The sequence below is a fragment of the Salvelinus alpinus genome, chromosome 2, assembly GCF_045679555.1.
Source record: "Salvelinus alpinus chromosome 2, SLU_Salpinus.1, whole genome shotgun sequence".
Lineage (NCBI taxonomy): Eukaryota > Metazoa > Chordata > Actinopteri > Salmoniformes > Salmonidae > Salvelinus > Salvelinus alpinus.
In genome coordinates this window covers 33,641,299-33,651,311 of record NC_092087.1, presented here as the reverse complement: position 1 = coordinate 33,651,311, position 10,013 = coordinate 33,641,299, and positions in this window count along the sequence as shown.

The following is a 10,013-nucleotide window of genomic DNA, read 5'->3' as shown; positions in this document are numbered from 1 at the left end:
GAGGGAGGGAGGGAGGGAGGGAGGGAGGGAGGGGCAACAAATAGAACACACATGAAGCCTCAATGTTCAGTTGACATACTAACAAGAATATAGCTCAAAAGTGTGAAAAAGACTCAAATTCAGAAAATAATCAGTAGATCAGCATTGCAAAGTATGTGATCTTCTTACCGCACCTCACAATTAGTTTTTGCCAAATGAGCCAAATGTAATTACAGAAGGGGGACTTAGAAGAAGGACTTCATACTGTGTACTTCCCCAACACACCAGAAGGTGACAATGTTTACCCATTTAACCTTCTTACAGCCCGAGGAAAGTCTATTTCAGTTTGGAGCTCAACTCAAGAATCTTATTTACCAAGCACAAGCTTTTACTGACCAGTGAAGATTTTTTTCTTACGATTTCAGAGACATCCTAAAATTGTCAATCTGGTCATTTTATCTTTGTGTTTAGCTATAGATAAAAAGAGAGCAAGACAGAATAACACTTCCCCCCCAGTTAGTGGTTTTGCCGTGTTTGTATCACTAGATGTCAGACTAAAGGCATGTCTCTCTCAGAGTAGTACAGAAGACACCACTCAGGACAAGAACTCCAGCAAAGTCATTGTGATAAAAATAGATACATTTGTTTCACAGTTTTTTCTATTGACTAGTCTATGTCTATCAGGTGTGCGTTCTTATTTCAAGTTATATGTCATAGGCATAGGTACAGTATCTTTTCATGAGAGATTCCTCTCTTTGACTGGTTAAACCTATATCTTGTGGCATGTTGTGGGACTATTTATGTCAACTCTGTCAGGCACCAGAAAAGTTATTTAATTTGTACAATTATTGTCCTAAAAGTATTTAAAGGCATTGATTGTTTAATTATAACATTAGATTATTGAAATATGCAATAAAAATCTCCAAACTTATTTTAATTTTATTTTAGCACTATTAAAGTCTCCAGGGCTAAATGTGTTAGCATTTTGTCATGTTTTTTAGATTTAGAACATAAAACAACATTTATAAAGCAAACATTATCCCTTAGGTCAGCACAGCAAATAGTTCCATTGTTTAAGCATATGTTGCTGATTACCATTACCATTCTGATGTTGCCTGAGAATTTGTTGCCTGATTACCATTCTATGGTTAGCCATCAGTGAGGGAGTTGACAATCCAATGACAGAGTTGACAACACATACTCAAAACAGACTTGTTTTTGCCTCTAAAAACATTTCAATACAATACAAACATGAGTAAAATATGGAAAATTATTATTAAAAACAACCATTCTATCAGATCTTTCAGCACTCTGATGGAGTTGATGTTTTACAGAGTTGGCAAAAACTTTAACGCTTCTTAGTCGTAGTCTATGAACTACACTCCAAGTTAGCTCTAGTTATCCTGAGGTCACCCTCACCGGTTCCGTCACTCTCCTAATCTCCTTCTAGGCTTGCCCTAGACCGTAATCACAGCCAACCACCCACAGTTACTATCGGCCACATTATCATCCTACCCGACTTCTAAAGGAATATGAAGGAATAATAACCTGCATGATTTTTGCCACATTCAACATAAAAAACTCCACCCACAGGTCAATTAGGCGTTGGAAAGATCTAAGGGCAGGTCTGTTTGTGACAGCCCGTTCACAGACTCTCCTTCACAACCAGACAACTACCCATTCCACTACTGAAGTATCCCCAGCATCCTTCAGCCTGAGATAATGTTCCAATTAGTCAATGGGCACACATGTCCTGCCACCTCAATAAACAAGGGTAACTGATATGCAGACGATTTTATTGAAAATGTATTGAAAATGAAATACAGAAATATCTAATTTACATATGTTCACACCCCTGAGTCAAGACTTTGTAGAAGCACCTTTAGGCAGCAGTTATAGCTTTGAGTCTTTCTTGGGAAGTCTCTAAGAGCTTTTCACAAATGGATTGTGCAACATTTGCCCATTTATTAATTTCTAAATTCTTCAAGCTCTGTCAAATCGGTTGTTGATTATATAGACAACCATTTTCAAGTCTTGTCATAGATTTTCAAGTCAAAACTGTAACCAGGCCACTCAGGAACATTCAATGTTGTCTTGGTAAGCAACTCCAGTGTTGATTTGGCATTGTGTTTTTGGTTATTGTTCTGCTGAAAGGTGAATTAATCTTCCAGTGTCTGGTGTAAACTGAACCAGGTTTTCCTCTAGGATTTTCTCCAGTGCTTAGTTCCATTCTGTTTCATTTTTATCCTGAACAACTCCTCAGTCCTTAACGATTACAAGCATACCCATAACATGATGCAGCCACCACTATGCTTGAAAATATGGAGACTGGTACTCAGAAATGTATTGGATTGGATTTGCCCCAAACATAACATTTTGTATTCATGACAAAAGGTGAATTGCTTTGCCACATTTTTTGCAATATTACTTTAGTGCCTGGTTGCAAACAGAATATTTTTATTCTCTACAGGCTTCCTTCTATTCACTCTGTCAATTAGGTTAGTATTGTGGAATAACTACAATGTTATTGATCCATCCTCAGTTTTCTCCTCAGCCATTAAACTATGTAACTGTTTTAAAGTCACCATGGGCCTCATGGTGAAATCCCTGAGCCTGTATATTTGTAGTTTTTGGGTGTATTGATACACCATCCAAAGTGTAATTAAAAACTTCACCATGCCCAAAGGGGTATTCAATGTCTGCTTTTTTTTTTACCCATCTACAAATATGTGGCCTTCTTTGCGAAACATTGGAAAACCTCCCTGGTCTTTGTGGTTGACCACGACTCCATTTTGTTGCTTCAAGCCTACAAACAGAAACTAAAACAGCAAGCTCCCGCGCTCAGGTCTGTTCAACGCTGGTCCGACCAATCTGATTCCACGCTTCAAGACTGCTTCGATCACGTGGATTGGGATATGTTCCGCATTGCGTCCAACAACAACATTGACGAATACGCTGATTCGGTGAGCGAGTTCATTAGAAAGTGCATTGACGATGTCGTACCCACAGCTACGATTAAAACATTCCCAAACCAGAAACCGTGGATTGATGGCAGCATTCGCGTGAAACTGAAAGCGCGAACCACTGCTTTTAACCAGGGCAAGGTGACCGGAAACATGACCGAATACAAACAGTGTAGCTATTCCCTCCGCAAGGCAATCAAACAAGCTAAGTCCCAGTATAGAGACAAAGTAGAGTCGCAATTCAACAGCTCAGACACAAGAGGTATGTGGCAGGGTCTACAGTCAATCACGGATTACAAAAAGAAAACCAGCCCCGTCGCGGACCAGGATGTCTTGCTCCCAGACAGACTAAATAATTTTTTGCTCGCTTTGAGGACAATACAGTGCCACTGACACGGCCCGCTACCAAAACCTGCGGGCTCTCCTTCACTGCAGCCGAGGTGAGTAAAACATTTAAACGTGTTAACCCTTGCAAGGCTGCAGGCCCAGACGGCATTCCCAGCCGCGTCCTCAGAGCATGCGCAGACCAGCTGGCTGGTGTGTTTAAGGACATATTCAATCAATCCTTATCCCAGTCTGCTGTTCCCACATGCTTCAAGAGGGCCACCATTGTTCCTGTTCCCAAGAAAGCTAAGGTAACTGAGCTAAACGACTACCGCCCCGTAGCACTCACTTCCGTCATCATGAAGTGCTTTGAGAGACTAGTCTAGGACCATATCACCTCCACCCTACCTGACACCCTAGACCCACTCCAATTTGCTTACCGACCCAATAGGTCCACAGACGACGCAATCGCAACCACACTACACACTGCCCTAACCCATCTGGACAAGAGGAATACCTATGTGAGAATGCTGTTCATCGACTACAGCTCAGCATTTAACACCATAGTACCCTCCAAACTCGTCATCAAGCTCGAGACCCTGGGTCTCGACCCCGCCCTGTGCAACTGGGTCCTGGACTTCCTGACGGGCCGCCCCCAGGTGGTGAGGGTAGGTAACAACATCTCCACCCCGCTGATCCTCAACACTGGGGCCCCACAAGGGTGCGTTCTGAGCCCTCTCCTGTACTCCCTGTTCACCCACGACTGCGTGGCCATGCACGCCTCCAACTCAATCATCAAGTTTGTGGACGACACTACAGTGGTAGGCTTGATTACCAACAACGACGAGACGGCCTACAGGGAGGAGGTGAGGGCCCTCGGAGTGTGGTGTCAGGAAAATAACCTCACACTCAACGTCAACAAAACTAAGGAGATGATTGTGGACTTCAGGAAACAGCAGAGGGAGCACCCCCCTATCCACATCGACGGGACAGTAGTGGAGAAGGTGGAAAGTTTTAAGTTCCTCGGTGTACACATCACGGACAAACTGAATTGGTCCACCCACACAGACAGCGTTGTGAAGAAGGCGCAGCAGCGCCTCTTCAACCTCAGAAGGCTGAAGAAATTCGGCTTGTCACCAAAAGCACTCACAAACTTCTACAGATGCACAATCGAGAGCATCCTGTCGGGCTGTATCACCGCCTGGTACGGCAACTGCTCCGCCCACAACCGTAAGGCTCTCCAGAGGGTAGTGAGGTCTGCACAACGCATCACCGGGGGCAAACTACCTGCCCTCCAGGACACCTACACCACCCGATGTCACAGGAAGGCCATAAAGATCATCAAGGACAACAACCACCCGAGCCACTGCCTGTTCACCCCGCTATCATCCAGAAGGCGAGGTCAGTACAGGTGCATCAAAGCAGGGACCGAGAGACTGAAAAACAGCTTCTATCTCAAGGCCATCAGACTGTTAAACAGCCACCACTAACATTTAGTGGCCGCTGCCAACATACGGACTCAACTCCAGCCACTTTAATAATGGGAATTGATGGAAATTATGTAAAAATGTATCACTAGCCACTTTAAACTATGCCACTTTATGTTTGCATACCCTACATTACTCATCTCATATGTATAGACTGTACACTATACCATCTACTGCATCTTGCCTATGCCGTTCTGTACCATCACTCATTCATGTATCTTTATGTACATATTCTCTATCCCTTTACACTTGTGTGTATAAGGTAGTAGTTGTGGAATTGTTAGGTTAGATTACTTGTTGGTTATTACTGCATTGTCGGAACTAGAAGCACAAGCATTTCGCTACACTCGCATTAACATCTGCTAACCATGTGTATGTGACGAATAAAATTTGATTTGATTTGAATCTGTGTTTGAAATTAACTAATTGACTGAGGGACCTTACAGATAATTGTATGTGTGGGTTACAGAGATGAAGTAGTCATTCAAAAATCATGTTAAACACTATTATTGCACACAGAGTGAGTCCATGCAACTTAATATGTGACTTGTTAAGCAACTTGTTACTCCTGAACTTATTTAGGCCTGCCATAACAAAGTCCTTGAATACTTATCAGCAATTTCCTTTTAAATTAATTTGTAAACATTAATTTTTTTTACATTATGTGGTATTGTGTGTAGAACAGTGACAAAAAAATCTACATTTAATCCAGTTTAAATTCAGACTGTAATAAAATGTGGAAAAGGTCAAGAGGTGTGGCTGACAGAGGATGGAATTCCCCCAATCTCAGTAATGATCGAGACAAAACAGTTTTTTGTAGAACAGTGACAGAGTATGGAGTTGCTTAAACATCATACTGTTACCATGGTTACTCCATGAATATCAGTCTGAAAGAAGTCTCTGTAAAAAAGACGAAATAGTCTCTACAAGGCAGAATGTTGAATAAAAGTATATTTATTTTCACGATCGTTTTCGGGTGAAAGAGAGGACCAAGGCGCAGCGTGATATAAATACATTCTTCTCTTTATTATTAGAAGAAGACAAACGAAACGAACACTATACAAACTTAAACAACAAACCGACGACCGTGAAGCTATACAAAACAAATAAGTGCAGACACTGGCAACTTACACATAGACAATCACCCACAACCTACCTAATGACTATGGCTGCCTAAATATGGCTCCCAATCAGAGACAACGATAGACAGCTGTCTCTAATTGAGAACCAATCTAGGCAACCATAGACTTACATAAACACCTACACTGAACACAACCCCATGAACTCTACAAAAAAAACCTAGACAATACAAACACCCTAAACGAGACAAACACACACAAACATCCCCCATGTCACACCCTGACCTAACTAAAAGAAAAAAGAAAACAAAGATAACTAAGGCCAGGGCGTGACATTTATACTTACTTTGCCGGTTGAACATGCTGTTGGTCCTTTTGACGGTAGGAGGTGGAGATAGGGTATCCACAGGAAAGCGTTGTTTACCCGACTGTTTGTGGCGCCGGTAAGTTCTGTCACTTACATTTTCAATCTGTTGACGCATTGCACGTGATGCACAATGTGTAAACAATAATCAAATGTAACCGAATGTAGTCGACTGAAGCACATTTTCTTGCAATCAGCTGGAAGTGTTTGCCGTTCAGTTAGGCTCAGCCATATTATGCAAGTGTTTGTCACGTTTGATTTGCAACAGTATTGGAAAAAAAAATACAAACGCTATACAGACCAGCATACTTAAGGTCGAGTTGAGGTCGAGTTGATTACACTAATCTGTGGAAATTTTGTCTCACATTTCTACCTGCAAAAGGACCAACCAAACAGACAATTGGTCAAGTATAATTTTATTCAGCATTCTGGCCTGTAGAGTTCGTGAGAAAATTAGTCCTAAAGTATCTTAACATTTGTAAATGAGATTACTTGATTTATGAAACTATTCTTATAGTTTATTTTGTGAGATTTCTGTATGTAATTTCCGTCTCTCCTTTTGTCATCAGAACTGAAGATTGCGCTGCTGGGGACGAGACAAGTTGGGAAGAGTTAGTCAGGAAACACTATCCTCGGCAGAGAGGCTTTTAACACAGGTGCAACCTTTAACTCAGGGGCAACGCTTATGTGTGTGAAGAGAAAGGGAAGAGTAGCAGGGAGGCAGGTCACTGTGAAAATAGACATTGTGTGCAGTGTGTCTCGGTGTACTCCAGGACTTTATACTTTCCTTCTATTCATTGATGTGAACTTAGAGAACTTCTATGAGAAATTCTGAAGAGTAGCAGAGGAGCACTTGGAGCTTCTCAGTGAGAGAGTCTGGAGTCACACAATAGGGCTGTTCACTAAATGAGACAAGCTGACATCCATTGAGCAGTACGTTGAGAGTAAAGGGGAGGCTCTTCAGTGGCTCTAAAAGAAAAGTGGGAAAAGGTGTCAGGTCTTCAACAATCAGAAAAGCGGTAATGGCACTCAAGTCACAAAGCTGCCCAAGAAGATAAAGAAGATGGTGGAAAGAAACAGTGGCCAACATTATGAAATCGACAGAACGATTTTACAGGAAGTTGAAGAGAAAAAGGAAGAAGAAAACAAAAGATCAAATGAGTGGTGGAAGAGGCTGCAAACCAGATCAGGTGGTGAGACGTTTGTCAAAAATATTTTTTATTTTATTGAATCAGATATTTATCTGACTGATACTGGTTTACAAGTTATAGACTGTTTTCTCTGCTACCGCACGGCAAGCAGTAGCGGAGCGCCAAGTTTAGGACCAAAAGGCTCCTCAACAGCTTCTACCCCCAAGCCATAAGACTGCTGAACAATTAATAAAATCGCCACCGGACAATTTGACTCCGTACCGGTGCCCCCTGTATATAGCCTCGTTATTGTTATTCTTATTGTCTTACTTTTTATTATTACTTTTTATTTTAGTCTACTTGGTAAATATTTTGGTAAGCATTTCACGGTAGAGTCAACACTTGTTGTATTCGGCGCATGTGACAAATAAAGTTTGATTTGATTTGAAGTTCAACAATCTAAAACGAATGTTCTTTTTGGTCTACTCCCTCCCTTGTTCAGGTGATATTGCTCATCTCTCAGAGCTGAGTATTGTGGTTCTAGGCTCCAGGTATGGTAGGAAGAGTGCTGTAGGAAACAGCATCCTGTGAAGCATTCAATTTCACAACTCAATACTGTAGAGAACTGCCCAGTTTGTTAACCTGTCTCACTCCCCCGTTCCGCTAGCGGAACTCCTCCCACATTCCACTGAAAAGGCAGAGCGCGAAATTCAAAATCTATTTAAAGAAAATATTTAACTTTCACACATTAACAAGTCCAATACAGCATATGAAAGGTACACATCTTGTGAATCAAGCCAACATGTCCGATTTTTAAAATGTTTTACAGGGAAGACAAAATATGTAAATCTATTAGCTAACCACGTTAGCAAAAGACACCACTTTTCTAACTACATCAGTTTTTTACTCCATCACCAGCTATCACTAATTCGACCAAATAAAGATATATATAGCCACTAACCAAGAAACAACTTCATAAGATGACAGTCTGATAACATATTTATTGTATAGCATATGTTTTTTTTGAAAAATGTGCATATTTATGGTATAAATCATAAATTACATTTCAGCTACAATCAGAAATTGCACCGAAAGCAGCCATAACATTTACAGACACCAACGTCAAATACCTAATTACTCCTCATAAAACATTTCTGAGAAATACATACTGTGCAGCAATTGAAAAACAGGATTCTTGTGATTCCAGACAATATTTCCGATTTATTCAATGTTTTACAGCGAAAACAAAATGTAGCGCTATATTAGCATAGCCACAATAGCCAGACACACTTGGGCGCGCACGACCAGTTGACATGCACGACAGATATATGAAATAACATTATAAATTGGGTCTTACTTTTGCTGATCTTTCATCAGAATGTTGATCAAGGTGTCCTTTGTCCAGATGAGTCGTTGTTTGGATTCAGAATGGCAACTTTCCCTCTTCATTTAGCATAGGTACTGGTCGACTGGCACGGATCTGTCCAACGTAAAAAAAGTCAGAGAACGGAACACGGCAAAACTCCCGAAAAAAATTCTAATAATCTGATTAAACTATATTGAAAAAACATACATTACGATGATATGGTCACATTTATCAAATAAAATCCGAGCCGGAGATTGTTGACGTCCGAAACGGCAGCAAAACAGAACGCAATCTTACTTCCAAGTCGCGCGCTTCAGAGTTCCGGAAGTGGACGGTCACGTCAAAGAAATAGCTTTTATTCCACCTCAGAACAAGATGAACACAAAATTTCTTCTCTCACATCCTCTTGAGACCCAGAGGAAGGCGTATGAAGTGTACGTAGGGTCATACGTATCATGACCATGTATAGGCATAACGTTGAAGAGAGCATAGATTTCTGACATTCTACTTCCTGGTCAGGGAAAGTGCTGCCAAATGACTTCTGTTCCACTCAGAGAAAAAGTTCAAACGTTTTTAGAAACTAGAGGTTGTTTTCTATCCAATAGTAATAATAATATGCATATTGTACGAGCAAGAATTGAGTACGAGGCCGTTTAAATTGCATACGATTTTTCCCAAAGTGAAAACAGCACCCCCTGGTCCTCATCAGGTTTTAAGGGACAAGGGAATGTGTTAGGGGGCAGGTCACTGGTGATACACCAGGCTAGTGGCGATACAGCCCTATAGAAAACACCATCGAGCTGGTTCAAAATGAGATTGTGTCACTGTGTCCTCCGGGACCCCATGCACTCCTCTTTGTCATAGATACAGATACTTAATTTAAAGAGGTAAGTAGAAGACCAGTGTAACGGATGTGAAATGGCTAGCTAGTTAGCGGGTACGCGCTAATAGCGTTTCAATCGGTTACGTCACTTGGATGCTCTCGATGGTGTAGCTGTAGAACTTTTGGAGGATCTAGGGACCCATGCAAAATCTGTTAAGGAGCCTTTTGGACCTAGACTTGGCGCTCCGGTACCGCTTACCGTGCGGTAGCAGAGAGAACAGTCTATGACTTGGGTTACTAGAGTCTGTGCCAATTTTTTGGCTTTCCTCTGACAAGCCTGGTATAGAGGTCCTGGATTTCAGGAAGCTTGGCCCAGTGATGCACTGGGCCGTACGCACTACCCTCTGTAGTGCTCTCGATGGTGCAGCTGTAGAACTTTTTGAGCATCTGGGGACCCATGCCAAACCTTTTCAGTCTCCTGAGGGGGAAAAGGTGTTG